Below are 18,758 nucleotides of genomic sequence, written 5' to 3'. Positions count from 1 at the left end.
ATAAATTTAGAATTAAATTTCCTTTTTTTAAAAATTCTTTTTTAATATTTACTTGAGAGAGAGAGAGAGAGAGAGAGAGAGAGAGAGAGAGAGAGAAAGCACAAGCAGGGGAGGGACAGAGAGAGGGAAACACAGAATCCAAGGCAGGCTCTGAACTGTCAGCACAGAGCCCAATGTGGGGCTCAAATTTGAGCTGTGAGATCATGACCTGAGCCAAAGTCAGACGCTTAACCGACTGAGCCACCCAGGTGCCCCAAACTAAATTTCTTTATGTGAAGGCTTTTTTGAATGTTAGTTGACTCACATGGAGATATTTTCCCTAATTTGCTCATTTTTGTCACTTTTGCACTAGTCTACATTATTACATTGTTCTGCTCACAGTATAAATTATAAAATGAAATTCTCTTGACCACATATGACTTCTACAACCCTGCTATGTAGAAGCTACTGAAAATGTTAATCTATTTATACACAACATACTACTTACCTATATTTTATATATTGCACACTTACCTATATTTATATACTATTTATATGTTACATATTGAAATACACCAGAATACTAAGCCACAGTGCTGAAAAGAGTAAGCAAACCAGTCATGTTTTTAAATTCTCAAACAGAAATCATCATTACATTCCTATTTAAAACTAACTGGAATGAGGCCAAACAGAAAACATGATTCTTTTCAAGTAAAAAATTTTAACACTTTTTAGAGAAAATTTAAAGTACTCTTTAAATTAGCAGTTAGCTATAAAGAATTGTGAAGTTATGTACTGATTAAGACCCCTAATAAACTGGCATAATATGTTTAAAACACTCAGTTTCACCGGGTTTCAATTTTAGATATCAGTTACTAATTATCTAGGAGGTGCCAGGAACTTTGTATATTTTGAGTGAGGTGGGTATTATGGTTTTCATTACATAGATAAGGAAAGAGAAGCTCAGAGTTTAACCTGTTCAAGGTCAGTTTTACAAACTGGGGAAACTATGGTTTAAAACACCCTCATCAGAGGCCAGACTACTATTCTAAACACCACTGAAAATTGCCTTCTGTCTCCTTCTTGCCCCCTCTCTCCTATGCCACCCCCGTCACATTGCTTTCAAATTATCCAGCTCTCCTACTATCCCCTATAATATGAAAATTAGGCCCTTCTACTGAGATCCCTGTCGACTTCCATTTTGTAAGGTTGTTGAAATATATTTTGAAAAATATTTGAAATGTATTTTGAATATATTTAAAATATATTTTGAAAAAAAAATGATAGGTTACATGTTCCAGTTCTGGGTAAGATCTAGTAAACCTACATCACCCTCTCTCTCCCACTGAATACAATTAACTAACCTAGACAGAATGATTTGGCAGCTATTTGAAGACTCTGGAAACCAAATGCGAGAAGAAGGCCAGAATTGGAAGTACCATAAACTGGAATCAGGCTCCTGATCTGTCTCTGGTATCCCTAACCTGATGTATTTCAAGGCAGCCCAAAGCACGGCAGGGGGCACCAGGCGCAGAGACAGCTCCAGGACAAGCCCTCTGCTCCTGGCTTGAGCAGCAGGAAGGGGAACTCCTAAAGCTCAGAAAGAGTTGGATAGTTTACCAATACTTTTTCTTTTTCTCCACTTGCTCATGCCCCAGATCCTGACAATCCTACTGTGGAGAAAGGTGTGATTGCATCCAAGGAGGCTCACAGGTGCCTGGAATACTAAGAGAGGGAAATCTTCCCCTGGATATAAGGACCTGGGGTCCCAAGAGGATGCGGTGAAACTTCTCCCTTGGTTTCTTTTCTCTCTGTACCCTTTAACTTGGCCTTGTACGCAAGTTAATTTGTGGGAAGTACACAGCAGAGAAAGGTAAATAAAATCTCATTTTTCTGGTTCAATAACTGAAAAGGAGGCTGAGAAAACCGGTAAGGAGATGGTAGAGGAGAAGCTTCAGAAAGTGTCCCAGTAAAGTTATTTATAAACTTCTGCATTCATCCCTGAGTGATGCACACATGGATCTGATCCTAACAAAAACTTTGAGAACTGAAGGGAGACCACAGCCCAGGTCTCAGGCTGGCCACTGCACTGCAGAAGAAATCTAAATGGCAGGGCCAAGACTCTGAATATCAAAACCGACACTCACATCGCAATGCACAGAAGGTTGGTAGAACCTGTGGCCTGAACCCAAACGGGTCAACAGCCTGCCAGAACAAGAAGAAAATCGATTTCCTCCACAGCATCTAAATCAGACTCAGAACTTTTTTAAACATAATATTCAAAACACAGTATCCAGGATAGAGTACATGTGTACATAGAACCAGGAAAGTCTGAATTCATGTGGGTTGAGAGCCACCACTAAAAACACTAGTCACAAGATATAGTCCAGAACGCAGTAACAGATTAAATACTACAAAAAGATGGAAATAATGCTGAAAAAGACAGGAAATGAGACATAGAGGAATGAAAAAGAAAACAAGCAGGTATAAATTATAAATATGTCAATAGTTACATTAAATATAATGTACTAAGCCTATCAATGAAGAGACATAGATTATCAAAATAAATGGATGTGTTCTTATAATGATCCAATTACACGCTTTCTGAAAGAATTCACTTCACATGTAATGATAAAGTAGACTAAAGGAAAGAAGATAGAAGAGATATACCAAGCAAACATGTACAAGAAAGATGGAACATAAATCAAAAACAAGTAGCAGCTGAGTGTCATCAACAGATGAATGGATAAAGACGTGATATACATATAAACCGTATGTGTGCACGTGCGTGTTGGAATATTATGCAGCCATAAAAAAAGATGAGATCTTGCTATTTGCAACATGGACAGACCTAGAAGACATTATGCTAAGTGAAATGAGTGAGACTGAAGGACAAATACCATATGATTTCACTCATATGTGGAATCTAAAAAAAACAAATGAACTAACAAAAGGCAGAAACAGACCCATAAGTACAGAGAACTGGTAGCTGCCAGAGGGAAGGGGGGGGGGCAGAAGATGGGCAAAATGGGTGAAGGGAGTGGAAGATAGAGGTTTTCAGTTATGGAATACGTAAGTCACAGAAATAAAAGGCACAGCATAGGAAATATACAGTCAATGATACGGTAATAGCAGTATATGGTGATAAATGGTAAGTACGCTTGTGGTGAGCATAGCAAAACGTATAGAGATGCTGAATCACTATGTCGTACACCTGAAACTAATGTAACATTGTGTGTTTACTCAAAGTAAAAATTTAAAGAAAATATTGGACATAAATCCTACCTTAATGGGCATGTATTGAACAATCCAATCAAAGGCAGAGATTAGCAAAATGGGTATCAAAGAAAAAAAAAAAACATGATCCAACTACACACTGCATGCAAGAGACATCATTTAGATTTAAAAACAAATAGGTTGAAAGTAAAAAAAAATCAAAAGTACATACCATGCAAGCAAGTGCTAACCAAAAAGGGCAGTGGCTATATACTTTAAGACAAAAACTATTTTAGGAGATAAGGAAGGATATCTTATAATAATAAAAGGGTCAATCCACCAGGAAAATAGAACAATCATACACATAACAAGAAAGTCACAAAATACATACAAGCAAAACTAGACAGAATTCAGAGAAGAAACAGGCAATTCAACAGCAACAGTTTGAGACTGCAATACTCTATTTTCAATAATAAATAGACCAACCAGGCAGAAGATCAATGAGAAAATAAAGGACTGGAACACTTTTATGAACCAACTAAACCTACTAGTCATTTACACAACACTGCACCCAACTATAACAGACTAGATTTTTCTCAATGTATATATGGAACATACTCCAAGATAGATCACTCATCAGTCCATGAAACAAACCTCAATAAGCCTTAAAAGATTGAAATCATATAAATAAAAAGTGCTCTGAAAATAACAGAATTAAATTTAGAAATCAAAAACAGAACAGAATTTTGGAAATTTATAATATGTGGAAATTAAACAATACGCTTCTACATAAGCAACAAATTAGCAAGAAATTCACAAGGAAAATTAGAAAATGCTTTGAAATGAATGAAAATAAAAAGACAAAATGCCAAAAAACATGAAATGCAGCTAGCACCATGCTTAGAAGCAAATTTATACTAGTCAATGCACATGTTTTTAAAAAGATGGCTCTCAAATCAATAACCCAAGCTTCCACCTTAAGAGCAGATTAAAACCAAAGCAAGCAGAAGGAAAGAAACAGTAAAGATTAAAGTAGAAAGAAATAAAATACAAAACAGAAAAAGAATTAACAAAACCAAAAGTTTTTGCTTTGAGAAGATCAACAAAAGTGACAAGCTTTCAGCTGAACTAATGAATAAAGAGAGAAGACTCAAATTACTAAAAGCATGAACAAAAGGAGGCATACTAGTATTGCCCTTACAATGAAAAACAAAAAAAATTATGAATATGAGCTACTATATATCAACAAATTAGATACACTAGATAAAATAGCCAAATTACTAGAAAGATATACTCTACCAAAACTAACTGAAGAAGAAAAAGAAAATCTGAATAGAATCATAACAAAAAATTGAATTAGTAATCAAAAAACTTCCCACAGAGAGCCCAGGCACAGATGACTTCTTTGGTGAATTCTACCAAATGCTTAATAATAAATACTAATCCTTCATAAACTCTTCTAAAAAATAAAAGTGAACATACCCCACCTAATTCTAAGAGTCACTGTGACCATGATATAAAAACAAAAGACATCACAGAAAAGAAAGCTACACTAATACCCCTTATGAATATAGACACAAAAACCCTCAACACTAAGAAACCGAATCCAGCAACACATAAAAAGGTTTATACACCATGACCAAGTAGGATATATACCAGTGATAAGATACTGGTCTAATCCAGATGGCAAAAAGACACATGAAACCATGCTCAACGTCACTCATCATCAGAGAAATACAAATCAAAGCCACACTGAGATACCACCTCACACCGGTCAGAGTGGCTAAAATGACCATATCAGGAAAATATAGATGCTGGTGAGGATGTAGAAAAGCGGGAGCCCTCTTGCCCTGTTGGTGGGAATGCAAACTGGTACAGCCGCTCAGGAAAACAGTATGCAGGTTTCTCAAAAAAAATAAAAATAGAACTACCCTATGATCCAGCAATAGCACTGCTAGGAATTTACCTAAGGAATACAGGAGCGCTGATGCATAGGGGCACATGTACCCCAGTGTTTATAGCAGCACTTTCAACAAGAGCCAAATTATGGAAAGAGCCTAAATGTCTATCAACTAACAAATGGATAAAGAAGATGTGGTTTATATATACAATAGAATACTACTTGGCAATGAGAAAGAATGAATCTGGCCATTTGCAGCAACATGGATGGAGCTGGAAGGTATTAGAAGTGAAATAAGTCAGGCAGAGAAAGACAGATACCATATGTTTTCACTCAGAGGTGGATCCTGAGAAACAGAAGACCATTAGGGAAGGGAAGGGGGGAAAAAGTTAGAGAGAGGGAGGGAGGCAAGCCACAAGAGACTCTTGGATACTGAGAACAAACTAAAAGTTGATGGGGGGTGGGGAAGAGGGGAAAGTGGATGGTGGGCATTGAGGAGGGCACTTGTTGGGATGAGCACTGGGTGTTGTATGGAAGCCGATTTGACAATAAATTATATTTAAAAAAGATACTGGTCTAACACACAAAAATCGAGGAATGATTTAATAAGAAAAGTCAAAAGCACCACAGTCAGCTCAATATATGAAGAAATGTATCTGACAGAATTCAAAACCTTACCTGATTTAAAAAAAAGTCCAGTCAACAACCTAGAAATGAGATGAAACTTCTTTAATCTGATAAAAAGCATCTACACAGTGCCCCACTGCTAACATTACGCTCAATGGAGAAAGACTGAATGCTTTCCCAAGACCAAAGAACAAGACTAGAACATCCACTTTCACCACTTTTATTCGATTGTACTACAACTTGTATACAGGGCAATTAGGCTAGAAAAAATATAATAATGAAAGGTATCCATCCAGACTGGGAATGAAGAAATGTGACAAATCTTGCATTAAGATGCTCCTAGGAAATCTGCTAAAAACTATTAGAACTAATAAATAAGTTCAACAATGTGGCAGAACATAAAATCAATACACAAAAGTCAAACAAAAAAGTGTTCTATACACTGGCAATGAACGATATAAAAAAACCAATTCCATTTAAAATAGCATCAAAACGAATAAAATACATTGAATAAATCTGACAAAAAAAGTGCACGACTTGTGCACTGAAAGCTAAAAAATAATGTTGAAATAAATCAAATAAGATTTTTTTTTAATTAAAAAAAATTTTTTTTTAACGTTTATTTATTTTTGACACAGAGAGAGACAAAGCATGAACGGGGGAGGGGCAGAGAGAGAGGGAGACACAGAATCCGAAGCGGGCCCCAGGCTCTGAGCTGTGAGCACAGAGCCCGACGCGGGCTCGAACTCACGGACTGCGAGATCATGACCTGAGCCGAAGTCGGATACTTAACCGACTGAGCCACCCAGGCGCCCTGCAAATAAGATTTAAATAAAAATGCAGATATCCCAAGCTCATGGATCAGTCAACATGATACAGTTAAGGTGGCAATACTCCCCAAATTGATCTATAGATTTAACATAATCTCATTCAAAATTCAAGTTGCCTTTTTTTAGGAACTGACAAGCTAAACATAAAGTTCACATGGAAACAAAAGAAAACCGTAACAGCCAAAATAATCTTGAAAACGAAGAACTAAGATGGAGGCCTCATACTTCCTGATTTTAACCCTTACTACAAGGCCACAGTAATCCAAGTAGTGTGGTACTGGCCAATGATGGGCAAAGACAGAACAAACAGAACTGGGTGCCAAGACCATACAATGAGGAAGGAATAGTCTGTTCAACAAATAGTGTTGTAAAAACTGTACATCTATATCCAAAAGAATGAATATAGACCCCTACAACATCTGATACAAAATACTTAATTCAAAATGGACCATAAACGTAAATGTAAAAGGTAAAACTAAGAAATTTTAGGGGGCACCTGGGTGGCTCAGTCGGTTAAGCATCCAACTTTGGCTCAGGTCATGATCTCACAGTTCGAGTCCTGCGTCGGGCTCTATGCTGACCGCTGGGAGCCTTGAGCCTACTTCAAATTCTGTGTCTCCCTCTCTCTCTGCTCCTCCCCCACTCATGCTCTGTCTCTTTGTGTCTCTCAAAAATAAATAAATGTTAAAAAAAAATTTTTTTAAAAAGACAAAAATGGGAGTAAATTGTGATCACCTTGGGTTAGGCAATGGTTTCATAGATATGACACCAACAGAATAAGCGACCACAAAAGAGAAAGAAAGAAATTGGACTTTATCAAAATTGTAAAAGTTTGTAGTTTAAAGAATACCATCAAGAAAATAAAAAAATAATCCACACAATGAGGTAAAATATTTATATATCATATATGTGGTGAAGGACTTTCATCCAGAATACAGAAAGAACTCTCATAACTCAATAATAAAGACAAATACCCCAACTGAAAAACAGCCAAAAGGATTTGGACACTTCTCCAAGGAAGATATATGAATGCTAATAAGGATGTAAAAAAATTTTCAACATCATTAGTCATCAGAGGCATGCAAATCAAAATCACAATTACTTTTCACATCTACTAAGATAGCTATAATCAAAAAGAGACAATAACAAGTGTTAGCAATTATATGAAGATACTGGAAACCCTTATTCACTGCTGGTGGAAATGTAAAATGGTGCAGCCACTCTAGAAACAAGTCTGGCAGTTCCTTGAAAAATTAAACACAGAGATGAATACAGTTAATACAGTAAACATATGACCCAGCAATTTTATTCCTAGGTACATACTAAAATAAAAATAAAAAACACTTTCACAAAAACATGTTCATAGCAGTATTATTAAAAATAGCCAAAGAAGAGAAAAATCTCAAATGTCTACCAACTGATAAATGGATAAATTCATGGCTGCAAAAATCTGTGAATACAATAAAAATCAATAAACTTCAGATGCATGAATTTTATGTGAATTATATCTCAACAAAGTTATTAAAAGAAAGCTGGATATTAATATTCCACTAGATTTCATAGCAAAAAAAAAATTATCAGAGATAGAGGACCATCACTCACAAGTAGAAGTCAATATACCAACAACACACAGCAATCCTAAATGTGACTGTGCCTAAAAAAAGGACTTCAAAATCCATGAAGCTAAAACTGACAGCACTGAAAGGAGAAACAAAGTCCCAACTGTAGTTGGCAGACTTGAACACTTCCTGCTCAGGTAATCTACAGCACCAAGTGGGGAGAAAGTCAATAATGATACTAAAGAACTAGAGCATCATCCTCAACCTACACTGACATTTGTAGGGCACTCCACTCAACATCAGAATGCCCACTCTTTTCAACACATGGGACCTTCACCCACACAGACCATTCTCTCTGGGTCATAAAACAAACCTTTAAAAGGTACAAAGAATTTTTTTCTTAATTACCAAGGATTAAAATCAAGCAAAGTGTGTTTTCTGATCATACTGTAATGTAGCTGGAAATCACTGAAGAGTAACAGGAAAATCTCTAACCACGTAGAAATAAAAACAACTCACTTCTAAATAATCCAGAGTCAAAAAGGATGTCTCAAGGGAAATAATATTTTGAACTGAATGAAAACAATAGTTCATGAATGTGAACTCTTGAGAAGTATGTATATTTTTTAAGGATTTTAAAAACTTAGTTATTCATAGAGCAACTTCCCCCAAGACTGACCTCGTGTGGATTCCAACTACAGTTAACGTAACTTCCTAGTATAGCTCCAGTATACTACTATTTTTTATTCTCTACTTGTAAACTAATTGATTTATGCTGTCCATTTAAATTTGGAGAACCACTTTAAAACATTAATAGACAATTTCCTTCTCCCCTTAAAAATGTGATTGTACCATGGCAAGTTTATCAAGGTCAATCGCTTTCTGAGATTTAGCTATTGCAATGATTATATATTAGAGTCCAACTGTGTGGGGTCAATTCTCACAATAAAATATTCTGCAAAAACAGTGCATACCTAGTTTAGGTTAAGGACTTTTCACATATATCACAAAGCAAATAGCACCATGAACCCAGCAAAATCCACCTCATCATGCCTCAATAAAGTTATCACCTGTTTAAATATATCTAACTATCCTTCCTTGGATAAGGACCTAACACTTACCATTTGGGAAAGGAAAGAAAAAAAAATTAAAACAATGAAATACTTTTCTACTGTGAATATTTAATTATTCAAATACAGAAACATGTGTATGTACATATTATAAACAACGAAGAAAATGATACCAAAAATCTGGGACATAATCAAATTTGCAGGTCCTTTATTCTTTTTTACTTTGGGAAAACTTTTCAAAACTTTTATAAGTATATAAGCCTCCAAAATTATAATACAAATACAACTGAGAAAATAAAATTGAAATAAAAATTAACACTTTCTCCAACCAGATGTAATAGAGGTGTTTTGTGTAGATTATTTAGCTGGATCTAGTTACTAAGGATATTTTTAAAGTAAATATTCTTCGATTACAACATTAAATCAAATAGGTTTTAAAAAACTTGTATTAACATGCTATCAAAGCACTTGATGTAGAAATTTTTAAAAGATTTATTAATAGAATATGCAACTTTCCTACAAGAATTTTCAAAATATTAACTCACCAGATGTTAACATTTCCAAAGTAAATGTAGACATTTATCTGCCTTCTTAAACCAATACTGTTAAGGTTATTTAAGAAAGTCAAATTGGCTAAACATGTTCTTAACTAATATGGTCCAGTTTGTTCTTGTGACTTAAAATTAGGCAGTTTTCATCACAATGAAATGAAAAAAAAATGCAAAAATTTCATAAAGAGAACTTTAGTCACACACAGAACACACACAGACAAGTATGAAAGTTTGAACAAATTGATTTCCAAAGTTCCTCCCCACACAAAAATTCTGTACCTCAGCAATCAAGTACAATAATTCTCAAGGAAGAGGGAGTGGGTGTATAAAAGAAATCCGAAACTATTCCAAATATGCCATAGAGCATATCAGACCAGGTGATGCTGATGCTGCTGATTCAGGATCATACTTGAGAACCACCAATCTAGGGGACTTCTTCCAGTGTATGAGGTTTGAAACCATTTCCCAAGTGATTTTGATATACCCCTCACCACACACCCACCCACTCAAAGTTACAGATCTACGACATCTCTTTCATCAGTAAAAATTCATCTTCAAAGGGAATTATTATCTTAATACTCAATTAAATCTTCAATTTACTAATGTAATACCTATCTAAATTTTTCCTCAAACCTCATTTGTACACCCAAGTAAATTTCTTCTAAAGTTCAAAAGAAATCCAAAATATGCTATAAAATTTTTTTAGGTTTATTTATTTTGTGAAGGGGGGTGGGGGGCAGAAAGAGAGGGAGGGAGGATCCCAGCAGGCTCTGCAGTGTCAATGTGAAGCCCAGTGTGGGGCTCAAACTCATGAACCACGAGCCCATGACCTGAGCCAAAGTCAGATGCTTAACTGACAGACCCAGGCGTCCCTTGCTGTAAAATTTTTAAGTGATACATTTCACTCTCATAGAAGGAATATAATCTAATAGATTTTATAATCCAAATTGAAAAGAAAATAAAAAGAAATAGAACTGAAATAGAAAATACTCTCTTGTAGCGTATCTATAACTATAGAGATCTCAGGTTCACCAAAGATGAAATGTTTTACTCACCCTTCCAAGTTACAATTCTCTTTGTAGACTTTCAGCCAAAATTTTGGCTCTTGTAAGTATGTATAATTATGTGGATTCGTTTTATGGGTTTCTTGGTTACTAGGGAACTGGACAGATGAGTGGGTTCAATATGAGTAGATTAAAGTCCAATGATTATGAAGATTTCAGTCATTTCCTGTTCCACACCTTGGCAACTCAATAAGCTGCTGTCACATAGCTAGAATTAAGAAAACTATCCTACTCGCAAAGCAATTACAGAGGCTTGCACTAACAAGATAAACCAAGGTCTGTTATTTGGGAATAAAATATGCAGTAGAAATTTTTGTATTTGGCGCCTGGGTGGCTCAGTCGGTTAAACGTCCAACTTCAGCTCAGGTCACGATCTCGCGGTCCGCGAGTTCGAGCCCCGCGTCAGGCTCTGGGCTGATGGCTCAGAGCCTAGAGCCTGCTTCCGATTCTGTGTCTCCCTCTCTCTCTGCCCCTCCCCCGTTCATGCTGTGTCTCTCTCTGTCTCAAAAATAAATAAACGTTAAAAAAATTTTTTTAAAGGAATTTTTGTATTTGTCCCCAGTAGAAATGTCCCAAAGGTGCACAGAATCCCTCATTAAGACTATTTGTAGAACATCTATTTATTTAATTAAATCAGCCCTACGGAGAAAATGTGATTAATTTCCACTGGGAACAAATACAAATGGTGGCAAAATCTATTTATATTATGTTTTGAGAACTTATATAAACATATTTCTTATTTCAGCCACATGGTCCCTCCTAAACAAAGGGTTTATGGTGGGATATTTCCTTCTTTTTAGCAGATAAGAATCTTGGAGGCTGGTTATTTGGCTTTATTTTAAAATAAAAGAATGAGATTAAATGGAAGCAAAGTGATAGCCACAGTTCATAAATATCTTTAATTAAACATATTAAATTAGTTTAAATCATTTAAAATAATATTAGGCCTCTCCATTTTGGCTTTCAAGGGTAAAATGTTTTTTTAGAGTACAAAAAATATCAGAAGAGTAATATTAGCATACTATTTATACAACGCATTTAAGAAAACATTACCATGCCAGTTACGATACCTGAAAGATTACCAGAGAATGCCTTATTGCCTCATTTTCTGGCTAGTCTTCTAGTATTAAAAACTAACAAAACAGGATAGCATGTGACCTACAATGAAATCATTTCGATAAGAAACCTTACATTTATAAAAACATATTTGAAAATAGGTATTATCTGCAAACACTGGAATTGGAATTAATCAAGCACCAAGGGGTACATGTATTTATACCACAAAAAAGTAAAAATCCCTCGTACCTAGATCCCCATTTTCCATTTCAAAAGGCAACGAGTTTGTCTTCCAATAGATTATCTAAGTATACACAAACTAATAATATGCCTTTTAATACAAATGAGCCTTCTATATACCTTTCTGTATTTTGTTTCTTCATTTGTTAAAGTGTCTTGATGTTGACTACAGTTCATATAACCTTATATTTTTCAATAGCTAGACAACAGTTTATTTATTTTTGAGAGAGAGAGAGAGACCCAGAACCTGAAGGAGGCTCCAGGCTCTGAGCTGTCAGCAGACAGCCCAATGCGGGGCTCAAAGTCACGAACGATGACATCATGACCTGAGCTGAAGTCAGATGCTTAACCGACTGAGCTACCCAGGCGCCCAACAACAGTTTACTTAATTGGCCCATTTTTTTCAAGTTTTTGTTTAAATTCCATGGGGCGCCTGGGTGGCTCAGTCGGGAAGCATCCGACTTCAGCTCAGGTCATGATCTCATCCAACTTCAGCTCAGGTCATGATCTCACGGTTCGTGGGTTTGAGCCCTGCGTCAGGCTCTGTGCTGACAGCTCACAGCTTGGAGTCTACTACAGATTCTGTGTCTCCCTCTCTCTCTGCCCCTCCTCTGCTTGCTCTCTCTCTCCCAATAATAAATAAATGTAAAAAAAAAAAATTTTTAAGATACTCCTAGAAAATGTACTAATAAGCGTAATTTCCTCTGCATTCATTGCATATGTGACAAAATCTAGGGAAAAGAAAAACTCACTGTGCGTTCTTATGCGAGAAACCAATACGATATAAATATTTGTACCTTCATTGTAAGTAATACCATCTAGTAGCAATCCCCCCAATCAAGACACAGCAGATGAATCAAGAATGGTAATAGGCTAACTCAGTGACAGTCTGAGATTTTTGTATAGTTGAAGCTAGAGAGGACTGATGTTCAGTAGTGCACTACTTTATTAAAATTTTAGATTATAGGGGCGCCTGGGTGGCTCAGTCGGTTGAGTGTCCAACTTCAGCTCAGGTCATGATCTCACGGTCCATGAGTTCGAGCCCCGCATTGGGCTCTGTGCTGACAGCTCAGAGCCTGGAGCCTGCTTCAGATTCTGTGTCTCCCTCTCTCTCTGCTCCTCCCCCACTCACACTCTGTCTCTCTTTACAAAATAAATAAACATTAAAAAAATAAATACAATAAATTCCAGTTAGTTAACATACAGTGTTATATCAGTTTCAGACATACAATACAGTGATTCAACACTTCCAAACAGCACCCAGTGCTCATCATAAGTGGACTCCTTAATCCCCATTATCTGTTTCATGCCCCACCCCCATTCGCTTCCATTCTGGTAACCATTTTAATTGGCCTATTAATGATGAAAATTTAAATTGTTTCCAAATACATGTGATTAAAAACATGCTAATATACACTTCTTTGTATACCTGTGTATTAAATTCCTGGAAGCACAGCTGCCGGCTCAAATTCTGTGCATTTTATTTTGACATGCATTGTCAAACAGTACTCCAAAGAATTTGAATCCATTCATATGCGAGACAAAAATGTGTTAGATTCCTACTATGATATTTTTTTTTTTTAATGTTTATTTATTCTTGAGACAGAGACAGAGTGTGAACAAGGGAGGGGCAGAGACAGAGGGAGACACAGAATCCGAAACAGGCTCCAGGCTCTGAGAGGTCAGCACAGAGCCCGACACGGGGCTCAAACGCACGAACTGTGAGATCATGACCTGAGCCAAAGTCGGACGCTTAACAAACTGAGCCACCCAGGCACCCCCCTAGTATGATGTTTTAACAATATTTTTGTTATTGTCAATGTGAAAGGTAAAAACATTTTATTTTACAAATCTTATGAGGAAGTTGAGAAGTTTTTATGTTTAAAAGTAATTTTCATCTCCATTTCTGTGAACTGTCCAATGGTCATTTGTCCATTTTTCTGTTTGCTATTTTTTAAAGATCTTTTTGCTATTTATATGAATAGTATTAGAACTTTAAGAATTTTCTTCCCAAATTTGTCATTTGTTTTTTCTGTATTTTTGCCATACGTTTTTACTTTTTATACTCCAATTTTATTTTTCTTTTTAAGCATCTCTCTCATCCTGAAGAACTATAAAGGATAATTTTAATTTTAATACAATGCTGACATAGATAGAACAGGAACATTTCTGCATTTTTGTTTATAAAGAAGTTAACAGGCTGTGAAATCCCTCGGGCAAAAGTTTTTAGTTATATGCCTCTAGGAAACATCATAGCACTCAACATTAAGGATGGAGATAAAGGAAGGCACTTTCAAAGGAAGAAGCTGAAAAGGGGCATTCAAAAATGAAGTAAATGAAGAGAACAATATAGAAAACTCTGTGAAGGAAAATATGTTTTTTCTACATTGAATAACAACTAATATATCCAGAAAGGTATGATTCTATATAAATTACTAATTACACTTTCAGGATCTTTATTATTTTGTAATTTTTCCTACTATAATATCATTTTTCTTTAGACATGTATACATTATAGAACTAAAAGGGGGCACCTGGGTGGCTCAGTCGGTTAAGTGGCCCGCCTCTTGATTTTGGCTCAGGTCTTGAAATCATGGTCCTGAGATCTAGCCTGGGTATGGAGCCTGCTTAAAAACTCTCTCTCCCTCTCCCTCTGCTCCTCCCTCTTCCCTCTTCTTCTCTCCCCACCCCACCCCACACAAGCAGGGGCACACGCACCTGCAGGGTCTCTCTCTCTCTCAAAAAAAAAAAAATAAAAAGAAAGAAAAAGAAAACATGAATATGCAAAATATAATTACTTAGAAAAATGTTACTGTATATGTATTCTATATATATATGTGTATACACACACACACACACACACACACACACACAAATATATACACACACATACATACTGTGTTTCCAATTGTTTTTTGTGTTCCAAAGTATAATATACTTTGGACATATTTCTACTTTACACATTATCCCACCTTTGGATATACCATAAACTATGTAACCAAATCCCAATCAACAGTTATGAAATTGTTTCCAGGCTTTCTGTTATTAGAAACACTACTCTGAGCATCTTTGACACATTTATTTGTACACTGAACAGCATGATAAATTCCAAGAAGTGAATGAATATTTGAAAAATTTAATAGGGGCACCCGGGTGGCTCAGTCAGTAAAGTGTCCAACGTCGGCTCAGGTAAGGATCTCACAATCCGTGAGTTCAAGCTCCACGTCAGGCTCTGGGCTGATAGCTCGGAGCCTGGAGCCTGCTTCAGATTCTGTGTCTCCCTTTCTCTCTGACCCCCCTCCCCACACTCATGCTCTGTCTGTCTCTATCAAAAATAAACAAACATTAAAAACAATTTTAATAAAAAAAAGAAAAATTTAATAGCTATCACCATTAAAAAGTTTTATCAATATATTTCCACTAAGAGTTTGTTAGAGTGTATTTCTCTCAGCACATTATCAACAATACTGAGTATTATCAGACTTTCAAAATCAGTAAAATGTGCAAAAACTGTCTTACTTAATTGCATTTTTTTCTGATAATTAGCCTGGCTGAGTCTTCATATAGCTTCTCATTTGCATTTCTCTTGCTTTGAAGGACTCTGTAGAGTCAAATTGGGTTGTTGATTTTAAAAGTCATTAATGAGAGTTCTAGGCATATTAGCATAATTAGTTCTTTTTCTGTTAACAACGCCCCAATTTGTATGTTTTCTGCGTGCAAATGTTCGTAAAAAGAATCATGTTCCTAAACAGGCTGTAGGTTTATGTATCAACCTCAAAAAATGTTTTCCCCAAATGCTCTGCTTACAAATATTCATTCAGGTTTTCTTCTTTTACTTTCAGGTTTCACACATTCAGATTCAATTTAGTGAGTCTTCTAGATTACATTTGTGTGCAAAGAATGAGAGAATGTTCCAGTTTTATTATTAGTTTTCCCCAATACCTGATTATTTAAGCATGATCAATTAATTACATGTCATTTCTTCCCCACTACCAGATTTAAAATGTATGTTTTATAAAATGGCAGCACTCCTTTATGCTTAAATTTGTCTCTGTAGTTTCAGCGATTTTTCTGGTCTATTCCCTATTCCATTGCAATATACCTTTGATTATACCTTTTATCATATAGTAAGGTATACATACTGTTTTTCCACATGAACTGAACAGTTGATTTAGAAACCAAAAAAAAAAAAATCAGGAATCTATTTAATTTATATATTCTCTTAGAGAAATTATACCTTTTTTAAATGTTTATTTTTGAGAGAGAAAGAGAGACAGAGAGAGACAGAGAACGAGCAGGGGAGGAACAGAGAGAGGAAGACACAATCCTAAGCAGGCTCCAGGCTCCGAGCTGTCAGCACAGAGCCCGACGCAGGGCTGGAACTCACTCAGCAACTGCCAGATCACGACCTGAGCCACCCAGGCTCCCCATGGCAGCTACATTTTTAAACATGCAATATAAAATTAAAAACTCAAGTTGTTGATTCTAAGAGAAGATAAAAAGACCAGAAAATAAATGAAAGAAAATTCTGTCTTAAAACATAAACGTTTCACTTTACAGAAACAATGCAAGTACACCCCGAAATAAATTACATCTCCCCAGTGAGCCCGCATTTTTAGAATGAGAGAAGGGTCCTCTTTTGCAACCCCCGCCACTCTGCCCGCCAAGCGTGCGAAGTTACTACAAAACCCTTCACCTGCGAACCAGCCTAGCCTCCGCGAGTGGTGCGCCAAGGGAATGCCTGCGAGAGCGGCAACGGGAGCCTGATCAGGCAGGACCCGGCCTGAGGTACAGAGACCCGCGGGTGGCGAGAGCGACCCGGGCAACGCACCTTCTTCCCGCAGGAGCAGCTAGAAAGGGGCCAGGGAGGGCCGGGAAGCGCAGCCAGCTCTCCCAGAGCGCGTTATTGCTGCGGCACAACGGTCTCCCCACTCGAAAGCTTTCACCCCGGGACCAATGCGGCAGACGTTAAGGTCCAGGGGTCCCGACCCCCAACTCAGGGTTGGAAAGAGGTCTCTGCTTGTCCCGCCTCCTCTCGCGGCGGCAGAGGCGCTTCGCAATCCCGCGCCACCTGCAGGAGCAGCGCGCCGCCGAGGGCCAGCCCAGGACGCCCGCAGGCCCCGACTACCCCCGCCACGCAGCTCGGCGCCCACCGCCGGGACCCCGCTCTTCGCCCGCCCTGCAGGCCCACTCACCGCCGGGCCCGCCGTCCGCTCGGCACCCGCGACGCCGGGCCGGGGTCTAACTTTCCTAGCGGAGCCGAGGAAAGAGGAGGAGCGGAGGAAGGGGGCAGGAAGAGGAGGGCTTTCCAAATTAAAAACAAACTAAAGCCTGGAGGGGAGGGGGCGGCGCGGGGCTCGGGGGCGTGGCCCCGGCTCGCCCGGACCCTCCCCCGGGGCGCGCGGCCGCGCGGGCCTCCGACCCCGCCCCCCGCCCCCCGCGCTCCGCGCTCCGGCGCCTCGGGTCTGTGGTCCCGGGAGGCGTGGGCTTCCGAATGAGAAAGGAGCGGGGGGAGGAAGGTTGTCGCAGCTCTAGAGTAAGGGGAAGAGAAAGGTAAGGGCAAGTCGACGGTTGCATCTAATCAGAGACGCAGGTTCCACAGCCTGTGAGGAAGAGTTTTGCTGACCGAGGTTACAGAGCATGGAAAGGCTCTTTCGCAAGAGCCTGTTAATTTGCATCTGCTCCCACCCCCAGACCCTTGGCTTGGAGAATTGGTCTTGGCAATGCAATGCTAGCTGGAAACACAGTGCAGTCCCAGGCATTTTGTTTTCTTTTCCACAGGTTTGGAGGAGGCCAACTTGATGTTGGAGGGAGGGAGTCCGGGAATGAGGGGAGGGGAGCAGGGTTGCCTAGTTTTCTGACCTTTGGAGAAAAATGCCATTTGTTAATTACCATTGTTAGGCACAATGCTTTTTTTTTTTTTTTTTTTTTTTGAAACTCCTAGGGTTCAGGTTTGTGGTGGTCCCTGGGGAGAACAAGTCACTGACTGGAGCTAGGGGAGTCTAAAGGCCCCTAACGTTATAAAAAAAAATTCAGAACTGGGCAGAAGTAAATTAGATTAAGCACTGAGAAGTACTTGGCAGTGCTCCACTATGGGAAAAGTTTGGAAAGGGGAAGGCATATGGGAGGGGAGTTCTGGAATTTTCCATTTTCTTTTGTATGTATGCTATTTTGTTACTATGCATGTAAGAATAGGTTTTAAAAGTTCATATTGTATTTCTCAGTAATCATTGCACAAGGCATTACATAAATACAGAAAGAAAGCCACATGGAAAGCATAAAAGAAACTAGTGCCAAAACTACAGCAAAATATAACACTATTTATTAGCTTTGTTCTAAATTCACAAGAGTGGTCAAGAAATTGAGCTTATGAATGCAAATATCTACAATGGCCACATGAAAGATAACAAACAATTCAAAAGCAAGACACGTCTTGTGAAACACACTGATTTGAGGTGGAGGGAGGGAGAAATAATGGAAAGTGTGTCTTGTGGCCAAATCAGAAGTTTTGAGGGGAGTAAAAATGATTTAAACCCTTGTCTTTCTGAAATTCCTAATCTGATGATATCTCTACTTGAATACTTCGAGGGATGACAAATTCATTATTCTTTTGTACTAATCCTATTATAGTTGCTCTGCTCCTTTGCTACACCTCTTTGTATTATT

General features: G+C 37.9%; 1 protein-coding gene across 4 annotated transcripts in view; it reads right to left on the bottom strand.

Moving 5' to 3' along the window:
• The window catches only part of PLSCR4 (phospholipid scramblase 4), a 50,932-nt gene extending 33,539 nt beyond the window's left edge, over positions 1-17,393 (bottom strand). For 3 of the 4 annotated variants that reach the window (XM_042956271.1, XM_042956270.1, XM_042956275.1), the window contains exon 1: positions 17,288-17,393. The gene's annotated coding sequence lies outside the window, so the exon portion shown is untranslated. Of the gene's footprint in view, positions 1-16,923; positions 16,946-17,287 lie in introns of those variants that run through there. The other variant, XM_042956273.1, reaches the window with a different exon arrangement.
• Between the last annotated feature and the right edge of the window lie 1,365 nt (positions 17,394-18,758).

This window comes from Panthera tigris, chromosome C2 (genome assembly GCF_018350195.1).
Source record: "Panthera tigris isolate Pti1 chromosome C2, P.tigris_Pti1_mat1.1, whole genome shotgun sequence".
Taxonomy (NCBI): domain Eukaryota; kingdom Metazoa; phylum Chordata; class Mammalia; order Carnivora; family Felidae; genus Panthera; species Panthera tigris.
This window is presented reverse-complemented; position numbering and strand designations above follow the sequence as displayed.